Source organism: Ovis canadensis, chromosome 24 (assembly GCF_042477335.2).
Source record: "Ovis canadensis isolate MfBH-ARS-UI-01 breed Bighorn chromosome 24, ARS-UI_OviCan_v2, whole genome shotgun sequence".
Classification (NCBI taxonomy): Eukaryota; Metazoa; Chordata; class Mammalia; order Artiodactyla; family Bovidae; genus Ovis; species Ovis canadensis.
The window spans coordinates 8,568,836-8,581,696 of NC_091268.1; positions in this window are offsets into that span (position 1 = coordinate 8,568,836).

Consider the following 12,861-nt stretch of genomic DNA (forward strand, 5'->3'; position numbering starts at 1 on the left):
TCTCGAGCTAGGAGGCGGAAACGGGGCTCCCCTGGATGTGTGCGGGACACCACGTGCTTCCTACCGAGTGGAGACGGGTATGTCGGGGAAATTCTTGAGTAGCAGCAAGGGTGTGAAGGACCCTTTGGAAGTTCCAGTGTTTAGATGTGATTGGCCTCGAGAAGCCTCAGCGGAAATGGGCCTCATCTCGCCTGGAGGGCAAAACCTCCTGGATTTTCTCGAGTTACGGCAGGTGTTCTGGACTTACGACGGGGACCTCAGGGACCCGCTCTGGTGGCCTCAGGAAAGGCCAGTCCCCATGCGAGTTCCTCGGGGGCCTCTCGGGATTCCTCTCCCGTCGATGCCGGGGCCTAAGACCTTGTGTGGAGTCGGGGCCGGAACCTGAGGATTCCTCTCCAGTGCTGACATGGATCTTGGGGTACTTCTGGAGTCTCCCCAGGGGAGTCAGTCCTCGTCTCGAATGCGGGCATGCACTTGCGCTTTCCTCCAGAGCGGTAGCAGCAGTGTCACGCGGTCCGCCGCGTGGATCAAAGGATCTATGGTTTCCCTCGTGTCTTTCCCACGAGGCTTTCCCACGAGGCTTTCCCACAGGGCTGTCCCACGTGCACACGTGGTGGGAGTCGATCCTCGGCTTGAACGTCAGGCAGTGCAGGGAAAACAGGTTCCTCTGGAATGGACTGACACATCTGGGGGTCTCTTGGAATGGTGCCACAACCCTGGAGTTCCTCTCGCCTTTCCTGTGGAGAGCGCCACCTCTTGAGATGCGACGGGAACGCCGGGAATTCTTTCCCTACGAAACAGGGAAAGGATCCCTCATCTCGAGCTAGGAGGCAGAAACGGGGCTCCCCTGGATGGGTGCGGGACCCCACGTGCTTCCTCTCGAGTGGAGACGGGTATGTCGGGGAACTTCTTGAGTTGCAGCAATGGTGTGAAGGACCCTTTGGAAGTTCCAGCGGTTAGATGTGATTAGCCTCGAGAAGCCTCAGCGGAAATGGGCCTCTTCTCGCCTGGAGGGCAAAACCTCCTGGATTTTCTCGAGTTGCGGCAGGTGCTCTCGACTTACGATGGGGACCTCAGGGACCCGCTCTGGTGGCCTCAGGAAAGGCCAGTCCCCATGCGAGTTCCTCGGGGGCCTCTCGGCATTCCTCTCCCGTCGATGCAGGGGCCTAAGACCTTGTGTGGAGTCGGGGCCGGAACCTGAGGATTCCTCTCCAGTGCTGACATGGATCTTGGGGTACTTCTGGAGTCTCCCCAGGGGAGTCAGTCCTCGTCTCGAATGCGGGCATGCACTTGCGCTTTCCTCCAGAGCGGTAGCAGCAGTGTCACGCAGTCCGCCGCGTGGATCAAAGGATCTATGGTTTTCCCTCGAGTCTTTCCCATGAGGCTTTCCCACGAGGCTTTCCCACAGGGCTGTCCCACGTGCACACGTGGTGGGAGTGGATCCTCGGCTTGAACGTCAAGGCAGTGCAGGGAAAACAGGTTCCTCTGGAATGGACTGACACATCTGGGGGACTCTTGGAATGGTGGCACGACCCTGGAGTTCCTCTCGCCTTTCCTGTGGAGAGCGCCTCCTCTTGAGATGCGACGGGAACGCCGGGAATTCTTTCCCTACGAAACAGGGAAAGGATCCCTCATCTCGAGCTAGGAGGCGGAAACGGGGCTCCCCTGGATGTGTGCGGGACCCCACGTGCTTCCTCTCGAGTGGAGACGGGTATGTCGGGGAACTTCTTGAGTTGCAGCAAGGGTGTGAAGGACCCTTTGGAAGTTCCAGTGGTTAGACGTGATTCGCCTCGAGAAGCCTCAGCGGAAATGGGCCTCATCTCGCCTGGAGGGCAAAACCTCCTGGATTTTCTCGAGTTGCGGCAGGTGCTCTCGACTTACGACCGGGACCTCAGGGACCCGCTCTGGTGGCCTCAGGAAAGGCCAGTCCCCATGCGAGTTCCTCGGGGGCCTCTCGGGATTCCTCTCCCGTCGATGCCGGGGCCTAAGACCTTGTGTGGAGTCGGGGCCGGAACCTGAGGATTCCTCTCCAGTGCTGACATGGATCTTGGGGTACTTCTGGAGTCTCCCCAGGGGAGTCAGTCCTCGTCTCGAATGCGGGCATGCACTTGCGCTTTCCTCCAGAGCGGTAGCAGCAGTGTCACGCAGTCCGCCGCGTGGATCAAAGGATCTATGGTTTTCCCTCGAGTCTTTCCCACGAGGCTTTCCCACGAGGCTTTCCCACAGGGCTGTTCCACGTGCACACGTGGTGGGAGTGGATCCTCGGCTTGAACGTCAAGGCAGTGCAGGGAAAACAGGTTCCTCTGGAATGGACTGACACATCTGGGGGACTCTTGGAATGGTGGTACGACCCTGGAGTTCCTCTCGCCTTTCCTGTGGAGAGCGCCTCCTCTTGAGATGCGACGGGAACGCCGGGAATTCTTTCCCTACGAAACAGGAAAGGATCCCTCATCTCGATCTAGGAGGCGGAAACGGGGCTCCCCTGGATGTGTGCGGGACCCCACGTGCTTCCTCTCGAGTGGAGACGGGTATGTCGGGGAATTCTTGAGTTGCAGCAAGGGTGTGAAGGACCCTTTGGAAGTTCCAGTGGTTCGATGTGATTCGCCGCGAGAAGCCTCAGCGGAAATGGGCCTCATCTCACCTGGAGGGCAAAACCTGCTGGATTTTCTCGAGTTGCGGCAGGTGCTCTCGACTTACGACGGGGACCTCAGGGACCCGCTCTGGTGGCCTCAGGAAAGGCCAGTCCCCATGCGAATTCCTCGGGGACCTCTCGGGATTACTCTCCCGTCGATGCCGCGGCCTAAGACCTTGTGTGGAGTCGGGGCCGGAACCTGAGGATTCCTCTCCAGTGCTGACATTGATCTTGGGGTACTTCTGGAGTCTCCCCAGGGGAGTCAGTCCTCGTCTCGAATGCGGGCATGCACTTGCGCTTTCCTCTAGAGCGGTAGCAGCAGTGTCACGCAGTCCGCCGCGTGGATCAAAAGATCTATGGTTTTCCCTCGAGTCTTTCCCACGAGGCTTTCCCACGAGGCTTTCCCACAGGGCTGTCCCACGTGCACACGTGGTGGGAGTCGATCATTGGCCTGAACGTCAAGGCAGTGCAGGGAAAACAGGTTCCTCTGGAATGGACTGACACATCTGGGGGACTCTTGGAATGGTGGCACGACCCTGGAGTTCCTCTCGCCTTTCCTGTGGAGAGCGCCTCCTCTTGAGATGCGACGGGAACGCCGGGAATTCTTTCCCTACGAAACAGGGAAAGGATCCCTCATCTCGAGCTAGGAGGCGGAAACGGGGCTCCCCTGGATGTGTGCGGGACACCACGTGCTTCCTCTCGAGTGGAGACGGGTATGTCGGGGAACTTCTTGAGTTGCAGCAATGGTGTGAAGGACCCTTTGGAAGTTCCAGTGGTTAGATGTGATTGGCCTCGAGAAGCCTCAGCGGAAATGGGCCTCATCTCGCCTGGAGGGCAAAACCTCCTGGATTTTCTCGAGTTGCGGCAGGTGCTCTCGACTTACGACGGGGACCTCAGGGACCCGCTCTGGTGGCCTCAGGAAAGGCCAGTCCCCATGCGAGTTCCTCGGGGGCCTCTCGGGATTCCTCTCCCGTCGATGCCGGGGCCTAAGACCTTGTGTGGAGTCGGGGCCGGAACCTGAGGATTCCTCTCCAGTGCTGACATGGATCTTGGGGTACTTCTGGAGTCTCCCCAGGGGAGTCAGTCCTAGTCTCGAATGCGGGCATGCACTTGCGCTTTCCTCCAGAGCCGTAGCAGCAGTGTCACGCAGTCCGCCGCGTGGATCAAAGGATCTATGGTTTTCCCTCAAGTCTTTCCCACGAGGCTTTCCCATGAGGCTTTCCCACAGGGCTGTCCCACGTGCACACGTGGTGGGAGTCGATCCTCGGCTTGAACGTCAAGGCAGTGCAGGGAAAACAGGTTCCTCTGGAATGGACTGACACATCTGGGGGACTCTTGGAATGGTGTCACGACCTTGGAGTTCCTCTCGCCTTTCCTGTGGAGAGCGTCTCCTCTTGAGATGCGACGGGAACGCCGGGAATTCTTTCCCTACGAAACAGGGAAAGGATCCCTCATCTCGAGCTAGGGGGCGGAAACGGAGCTCCCCTGGATGTGTGCGGGACCCCACGTGCTTCCTCTCGAGTAGAGACGGTATGTCGGGGAACTTCTTGAGTTGCAGCAATGGTGTGAAGGACCCTTTGGAAGTTCCAGTGGTTAGATGTGATTGGCCTCGAGAAGCCTCAGCGGAAATGGGCCTCATCTCGCCTGGAGGGCAAAACCTCCTGGATTTTCTCGAGTTGCGGCAGGTGCTCTCGACTTACGACGGGGACCTCAGGGAACCGCTCTGGTGGCCTCAGGAAAGGCCAGTCCCCATGCGAGTTCCACGGGGGCCTCTCGGGATTCCTCTTCCGTCGATGCCGGGGCCTAAGACCTTGTGTGGAGTCGGGGCCGGAACCTGAGGATTCCTCTCCAGTGCTGACATGGATCTTGGGGTACTTCTGGAGTCTCCCCAGGGGAGTTAGTCCTCGTCTCGAATGCGGGCATGCACTTGCGCTTTCCTCCAGAGCGGTAGCAGCAGTGTCACGCAGTCCGCCGCGTGGATCAAAGGATCTATGGTTTTCCCTCGAGTCTTTCCCACGAGGCTTTCCCACGAGGCTTTCCCACAGGGCTGTCCCACGTGCACACGTGGTGGGAGTCGATCCTCGGCCTGAACGTCAAGGCAGTGCAGGGAAAACAGGTTCCTCTGGAATGGACTGACAAATCTGGGGGACTCTTGGAATGGTGTCACGACCCTGGAGTTCCTCTCCCTTTCCTGTGGAGAGCGCCTCCTCTTGAGATTGGACGGGAACGCCGGGAATTCTTTCCCTACGAAACAGGGAAAGGATCCCTCATCTCGAGCTAGGAGGCGGAAACGGGGCTCCCCTGGATGTGTGCGGGACCCACGTGCTTCCTCACGAGTGGAGACGGGTATGTCGGGAACTTCTTGAGTTGCAGCAAGGGTGTCAAGGACCCTTTGGAAGTTCCAGTGGTTAGACATGATTAGCCACGAGAAGCCTCAGCGGAAATGGGCCTCATCTCTCCTGGAGAGCAAACCTCCTGGATTTTCTCGAGTTGCGGCAGGTGCTCTCGACTTACGACGGGGACCTCAGGGACCCGCTCTGGTGGCCTCAGGAAAGGCCAGTCCCCATGCGAGTTCCTCGGGGGCCTCTCAGGATTCCACTCCCGTCGATGCCGGGGCCTAAGACCTTGTGTGGAGTCGGGGCCGGAACCTGAGGATTCCTCTCCAGTGCTGACATGGATCTTGGGGTACTTCTGGAGTCTCCCCAGGGGAGTCAGTCCTAGTCTCGAATGCGGGCATGCACTTGCGCTTTCCTCCAGAGCGGTAGCAGCAGTGTCACGCAGTCCGCCGCATGGATCAAAGGATCTATGGTTTTCCCTCGAGTCTTTCCCACGAGGCTTTCCCACGAGGCTTTCCCACAGGGCTGTCCCACGTGAACACGTGGTGGGAGTCGATCCTCGGCCTGAACGTCAAGGCAGTGCAGGGAAAACAGGTTCCTCTGGAATGGACTGACACATCTGGGGGACTCTTGGAATGGTGGCACGACCCTGGAGTTCCTCTCGCCTTTCCTGTGGAGAGCGCCTCCTCTTGAGATGCGACGGGAACGCCGGGAATTCTTTCCCTACGAAACAGGGAAAGGATCCCTCATCTCGAGCTAGGAGGCGGAAACGGGGCTCCCCTGGATGTGTGCGGGACCCCACGTGCTTCCTCTCGAGTGGAGACGGGTATGTCGGGGAACTTCTTGAGTTGCAGCAAGGGTGTGAAGGACCCTTTGGAAGTTCCAGTGGTTAGACGTGATTCGCCTCGAGAAGCCTCAGCGGAAATGGGCCTCATCTCGCCTGGAGGGCAAAACCTCCTGGATTTTCTCGAGTTGCGGCAGGTGCTCTCGACTTACGACCGGGACCTCAGGGACCCGCTCTGGTGGCCTCAGGAAAGGCCAGTCCCCATGCGAGTTCCTCGGGGGCCTCTCGGGATTCCTCTCCCGTCGATGCCGGGGCCTAAGACCTTGTGTGGAGTCGGGGCCGGAACCTGAGGATTCCTCTCCAGTGCTGACATGGATCTTGGGGTACTTCTGGAGTCTCCCCAGGGGAGTCAGTCCTCGTCTCGAATGCGGGCATGCACTTGCGCTTTCCTCCAGAGCGGTAGCAGCAGTGTCACGCAGTCCGCCGCGTGGATCAAAGGATCTATGGTTTTCCCTCGAGTCTTTCCCACGAGGCTTTCCCACGAGGCTTTCCCACAGGGCTGTTCCACGTGCACACGTGGTGGGAGTGGATCCTCGGCTTGAACGTCAAGGCAGTGCAGGGAAAACAGGTTCCTCTGGAATGGACTGACACATCTGGGGGACTCTTGGAATGGTGGTACGACCCTGGAGTTCCTCTCGCCTTTCCTGTGGAGAGCGCCTCCTCTTGAGATGCGACGGGAACGCCGGGAATTCTTTCCCTACGAAACAGGAAAGGATCCCTCATCTCGATCTAGGAGGCGGAAACGGGGCTCCCCTGGATGTGTGCGGGACCCCACGTGCTTCCTCTCGAGTGGAGACGGGTATGTCGGGGAATTCTTGAGTTGCAGCAAGGGTGTGAAGGACCCTTTGGAAGTTCCAGTGGTTCGATGTGATTCGCCGCGAGAAGCCTCAGCGGAAATGGGCCTCATCTCACCTGGAGGGCAAAACCTGCTGGATTTTCTCGAGTTGCGGCAGGTGCTCTCGACTTACGACGGGGACCTCAGGGACCCGCTCTGGTGGCCTCAGGAAAGGCCAGTCCCCATGCGAATTCCTCGGGGACCTCTCGGGATTACTCTCCCGTCGATGCCGCGGCCTAAGACCTTGTGTGGAGTCGGGGCCGGAACCTGAGGATTCCTCTCCAGTGCTGACATTGATCTTGGGGTACTTCTGGAGTCTCCCCAGGGGAGTCAGTCCTCGTCTCGAATGCGGGCATGCACTTGCGCTTTCCTCTAGAGCGGTAGCAGCAGTGTCACGCAGTCCGCCGCGTGGATCAAAAGATCTATGGTTTTCCCTCGAGTCTTTCCCACGAGGCTTTCCCACGAGGCTTTCCCACAGGGCTGTCCCACGTGCACACGTGGTGGGAGTCGATCATTGGCCTGAACGTCAAGGCAGTGCAGGGAAAACAGGTTCCTCTGGAATGGACTGACACATCTGGGGGACTCTTGGAATGGTGGCACGACCCTGGAGTTCCTCTCGCCTTTCCTGTGGAGAGCGCCTCCTCTTGAGATGCGACGGGAACGCCGGGAATTCTTTCCCTACGAAACAGGGAAAGGATCCCTCATCTCGAGCTAGGAGGCGGAAACGGGGCTCCCCTGGATGTGTGCGGGACACCACGTGCTTCCTCTCGAGTGGAGACGGGTATGTCGGGGAACTTCTTGAGTTGCAGCAATGGTGTGAAGGACCCTTTGGAAGTTCCAGTGGTTAGATGTGATTGGCCTCGAGAAGCCTCAGCGGAAATGGGCCTCATCTCGCCTGGAGGGCAAAACCTCCTGGATTTTCTCGAGTTGCGGCAGGTGCTCTCGACTTACGACGGGGACCTCAGGGACCCGCTCTGGTGGCCTCAGGAAAGGCCAGTCCCCATGCGAGTTCCTCGGGGGCCTCTCGGGATTCCTCTCCCGTCGATGCCGGGGCCTAAGACCTTGTGTGGAGTCGGGGCCGGAACCTGAGGATTCCTCTCCAGTGCTGACATGGATCTTGGGGTACTTCTGGAGTCTCCCCAGGGGAGTCAGTCCTAGTCTCGAATGCGGGCATGCACTTGCGCTTTCCTCCAGAGCCGTAGCAGCAGTGTCACGCAGTCCGCCGCGTGGATCAAAGGATCTATGGTTTTCCCTCAAGTCTTTCCCACGAGGCTTTCCCATGAGGCTTTCCCACAGGGCTGTCCCACGTGCACACGTGGTGGGAGTCGATCCTCGGCTTGAACGTCAAGGCAGTGCAGGGAAAACAGGTTCCTCTGGAATGGACTGACACATCTGGGGGACTCTTGGAATGGTGTCACGACCTTGGAGTTCCTCTCGCCTTTCCTGTGGAGAGCGTCTCCTCTTGAGATGCGACGGGAACGCCGGGAATTCTTTCCCTACGAAACAGGGAAAGGATCCCTCATCTCGAGCTAGGGGGCGGAAACGGAGCTCCCCTGGATGTGTGCGGGACCCCACGTGCTTCCTCTCGAGTAGAGACGGTATGTCGGGGAACTTCTTGAGTTGCAGCAATGGTGTGAAGGACCCTTTGGAAGTTCCAGTGGTTAGATGTGATTGGCCTCGAGAAGCCTCAGCGGAAATGGGCCTCATCTCGCCTGGAGGGCAAAACCTCCTGGATTTTCTCGAGTTGCGGCAGGTGCTCTCGACTTACGACGGGGACCTCAGGGAACCGCTCTGGTGGCCTCAGGAAAGGCCAGTCCCCATGCGAGTTCCACGGGGGCCTCTCGGGATTCCTCTTCCGTCGATGCCGGGGCCTAAGACCTTGTGTGGAGTCGGGGCCGGAACCTGAGGATTCCTCTCCAGTGCTGACATGGATCTTGGGGTACTTCTGGAGTCTCCCCAGGGGAGTTAGTCCTCGTCTCGAATGCGGGCATGCACTTGCGCTTTCCTCCAGAGCGGTAGCAGCAGTGTCACGCAGTCCGCCGCGTGGATCAAAGGATCTATGGTTTTCCCTCGAGTCTTTCCCACGAGGCTTTCCCACGAGGCTTTCCCACAGGGCTGTCCCACGTGCACACGTGGTGGGAGTCGATCCTCGGCCTGAACGTCAAGGCAGTGCAGGGAAAACAGGTTCCTCTGGAATGGACTGACAAATCTGGGGGACTCTTGGAATGGTGTCACGACCCTGGAGTTCCTCTCCCTTTCCTGTGGAGAGCGCCTCCTCTTGAGATTGGACGGGAACGCCGGGAATTCTTTCCCTACGAAACAGGGAAAGGATCCCTCATCTCGAGCTAGGAGGCGGAAACGGGGCTCCCCTGGATGTGTGCGGGACCCACGTGCTTCCTCACGAGTGGAGACGGGTATGTCGGGAACTTCTTGAGTTGCAGCAAGGGTGTCAAGGACCCTTTGGAAGTTCCAGTGGTTAGACATGATTAGCCACGAGAAGCCTCAGCGGAAATGGGCCTCATCTCTCCTGGAGAGCAAACCTCCTGGATTTTCTCGAGTTGCGGCAGGTGCTCTCGACTTACGACGGGGACCTCAGGGACCCGCTCTGGTGGCCTCAGGAAAGGCCAGTCCCCATGCGAGTTCCTCGGGGGCCTCTCAGGATTCCACTCCCGTCGATGCCGGGGCCTAAGACCTTGTGTGGAGTCGGGGCCGGAACCTGAGGATTCCTCTCCAGTGCTGACATGGATCTTGGGGTACTTCTGGAGTCTCCCCAGGGGAGTCAGTCCTAGTCTCGAATGCGGGCATGCACTTGCGCTTTCCTCCAGAGCGGTAGCAGCAGTGTCACGCAGTCCGCCGCATGGATCAAAGGATCTATGGTTTTCCCTCGAGTCTTTCCCACGAGGCTTTCCCACGAGGCTTTCCCACAGGGCTGTCCCACGTGAACACGTGGTGGGAGTCGATCCTCGGCCTGAACGTCAAGGCAGTGCAGGGAAAACAGGTTCCTCTGGAATGGACTGACACATCTGGGGGACTCTTGGAATGGTGGCACGACCCTGGAGTTCCTCTCGCCTTTCCTGTGGAGAGCGCCTCCTCTTGAGATGCGACGGGAACGCCGGGAATTCTTTCCCTACGAAACAGGGAAAGGATCCCTCATCTCGAGCTAGGAGGCGGAAACGGGGCTCCCCTGGATGTGTGCGGGACACCACGTGCTTCCTCTCGAGTGGAGACGGGTATGTCGGGGAACTTCTTGAGTTGCAGCAAGGGTGTGAAGGACCCTTTGGAAGTTCCAGTGGTTAGATGTGATTGGCCTCGAGAAGCCTCAGCGGAAATGGGCCTCATCTCGCCTGGAGGGCAAAACCTCCTGGATTTTCTCGAGTTGCGGCAGGTGCTCTCGACTTACGACGGGGACCTCAGGGACCCGCTCTGGTGGCCTCAGGAAAGGCCAGTCCCCATGCGAGTTCCTCGGGGGCCTCTCGGGATTCCTCTCCCGTCGATGCCGGGGCCTAAGACCTTGTGTGGAGTCGGGGCTGGAACCTGAGGATTCCTCTCCAGTGCTGACATGGATCTTGGGGTACTTCTGGAGGCTCCCCAGGGGAGTGAGTCCTCGTCTCGAATGCGGGCATGCACTTGCGCTTTCCTCCAGAGCGGTAGCAGCAGTGTCATGCAGTCCGCCGCGTGGATCAAAGGATCTATTTTTTTCCCTCGAGTCTTTCCCACGAGGCTTTCCCACGAGGCTTTCCCACGAGGCTTTCCCACAGGGCTGTCCCACGTGCACACGTGGTGGGAGTCGATCCTCGGCTTGAACGTCAAGGCAGTGCAGGGAAAACAGGTTCCTCTGGAATGGACTGACACATCTGGGGGACTCTTGGAATGGTGGCACGACCCTGGAGTTCCTCTCGCTTTTCCTGTGGAGAGCGCCTCCTCTTGAGATGCGACGGGAACGCCGGGAATTCTTTCCCTACGAAACAGGGAAAGGATCCCTCATCTCGAGCTAGGAGGCGGAAACGGGGCTCCCCTGGATGTGTGCGGGACACCACGTGCTTCCTCTCGAGTGGAGACGGGTATGTCGGGGAACTTCTTGAGTTGCAGCAAGGGTGTGAAGGACCCTTTGGAAGTTCCAGTGGTTAGATGTGATTGGCCTCGAGAAGCCTCAGCGGCAATGGGCCTCATCTCGCCTGGAGGGCAAAACCTCCTGGATTTTCTCGAGTTGCGGCAGGTGCTCTCGACTTATGACTGGGACCTCAGGGACCCGCTCTGGTGGCCTCAGGAAAGGCCAGTCCCCATGCGAGTTCCTCGGGGGCCTCTCGGGATTCCTCTCCCGTCGATGCCGGGGCCTAAGACCTTGTGTGGAGTCGGGGCCGGAACCTGAGGATTCCTCTCCAGTGCTGACATGGATCTTGGGTTACTTCTGGAGTCTCCCCAGGGGAGTCAGTCCTCGTCTCGAATGCGGGCATGCACTTGCGCTTTCCTCCAGAGCGGTAGCAGCAGTGTCACACAGTCCGCCGCGTGGATCAAAGGATCTATGGTTTCCCTCGAGTCTTTCCCACGAGGCTTTCCCACGAGGCTTTCCCACAGGGCTGTCCCACGTGCACAGGTGGTGGGAGTCGATCCTCGGCTTGAACGTCAAGGCAGTGCAGGGAAAACAGGTTCCTCTGGAATGGACTGACCCATCTGGGCGTCTCTTGGAATGGTGGCACGACCCTGGAGTTCCTCTCGCCTCTCCTGTGGAGAGCGCCTCCTCTTGAGATGCGACGGGAACGCCGGGAATTCTTTCCTACGAAACAGGGAAAAGATCCCTCATCTCGAGCTAGGAGGCGGAAACGGGGCTCCCCTGGATGTTTACGGGACCCCACGTGCTTCCTCTCGAGTGGAGACGGGTATGTCGGGGAACTTCTTGAGTTGCAGCAAGGGTGTGAAGGACCCTTTGGAAGTTCCAGTGGTTAGATGTGATTAGCCTCGAGAAGCCTCAGCGGAAATGGGCCTCATCTCGCCTGGAGGGCAAAACCTCCTGGATTTTCTCGAGTTGCGGCATGTGCTCTCGACTTACGACGGGGACCTCAGGGACCCGCTCCGGTGACCTCAGGAAAGGCCAGTCCCCATGCGAGTTCCTCGGGGGCCTCTCGGGATTCCTCTCCCATTGATGCCGGGGCCTAAGACCTTGTGTGGAGTCGGGGCCGGAACCTGAGGATTCCTCTCCAGTGCTGACATGGATCATGGGGTACTTCTGGAGTCTCCCCAGGGGAGTCAGTCCTCGTCTCGAATGCGGGCATGTACTTGCGCTTTTCTCCAGAGCGGTAGCAGCAGTGTCACGCAGTCCGCCGCGTGGATCAAAGGATCTATGGTTTTCCCTCGAGTCTTTCCCACGAGGCTTTCCCACGAGGCTTTCCCACAGGGCTGTCCCACGTGCACACGTGGTGGGAGTCGATCCTCGGCTTGAACGTCAAGGCAGTGCAGGGAAAACAGGTTCCTCTGGAATGGACTGACACATCTGGGGGACTCTTGGAATGGTGGCACGACCCTGGAGTTCCTCTCGCCTTTCCTGTGGAGAGCGCCTCCTCTTGAGATGCGACGGGAACGCCGGAATTCTTTCCCTACGAAACAGGGAAAGGATCAATCATCTCGAGCTAGGAGGCGGAAACGGGGCTCCCCTGGATGTGTGCGGGACCCCACGTGCTTCCTCTCGAGTGGAGACGGGTATGTCGGGGAACTTCTTGAGTTGCAGCAAGGGTGTGAAGGACCCTTTGGAAGTTCCAGTGGTTAGACGTGATTAGCCTCGAGAAGCCTCAGCGGAAATGGGCCTCATCTCGCCTGGAGGGCAAAACCTCCTGGATTTTCTCGAGTTGCGGCAGGTGCTCTCGACTTACGACGGGGACCTCAGGGACCCGCTCTGGTGGCCTCAGGAAAGGCCAGTCCCCATGCGAGTACCTCGGGGGCCTCTCGGCATTCCTCTCCCGTCGATGCCGGAGCCTAAGACCTTGTGTGGAGTCGGGGCCGGAACCTGAGGATTCCTCTCCAGTGCTGACATGGATCTTGGGGTACTTCTGGAGTCTCCCCAGGGGAGTCAGTCCTCGTCTCGAATGCGGGCATGCACTTGCGCTTTCCTCCAGAGCGGTAGCAGCAGTGTCACGCAGTCCGCCGCGTGGATCAAAGGATCTATGGTTTTCCCTCGAGTCTTTCCCACGAGGCTTTCCCACGAGGCTTTCCCACAGGGCTG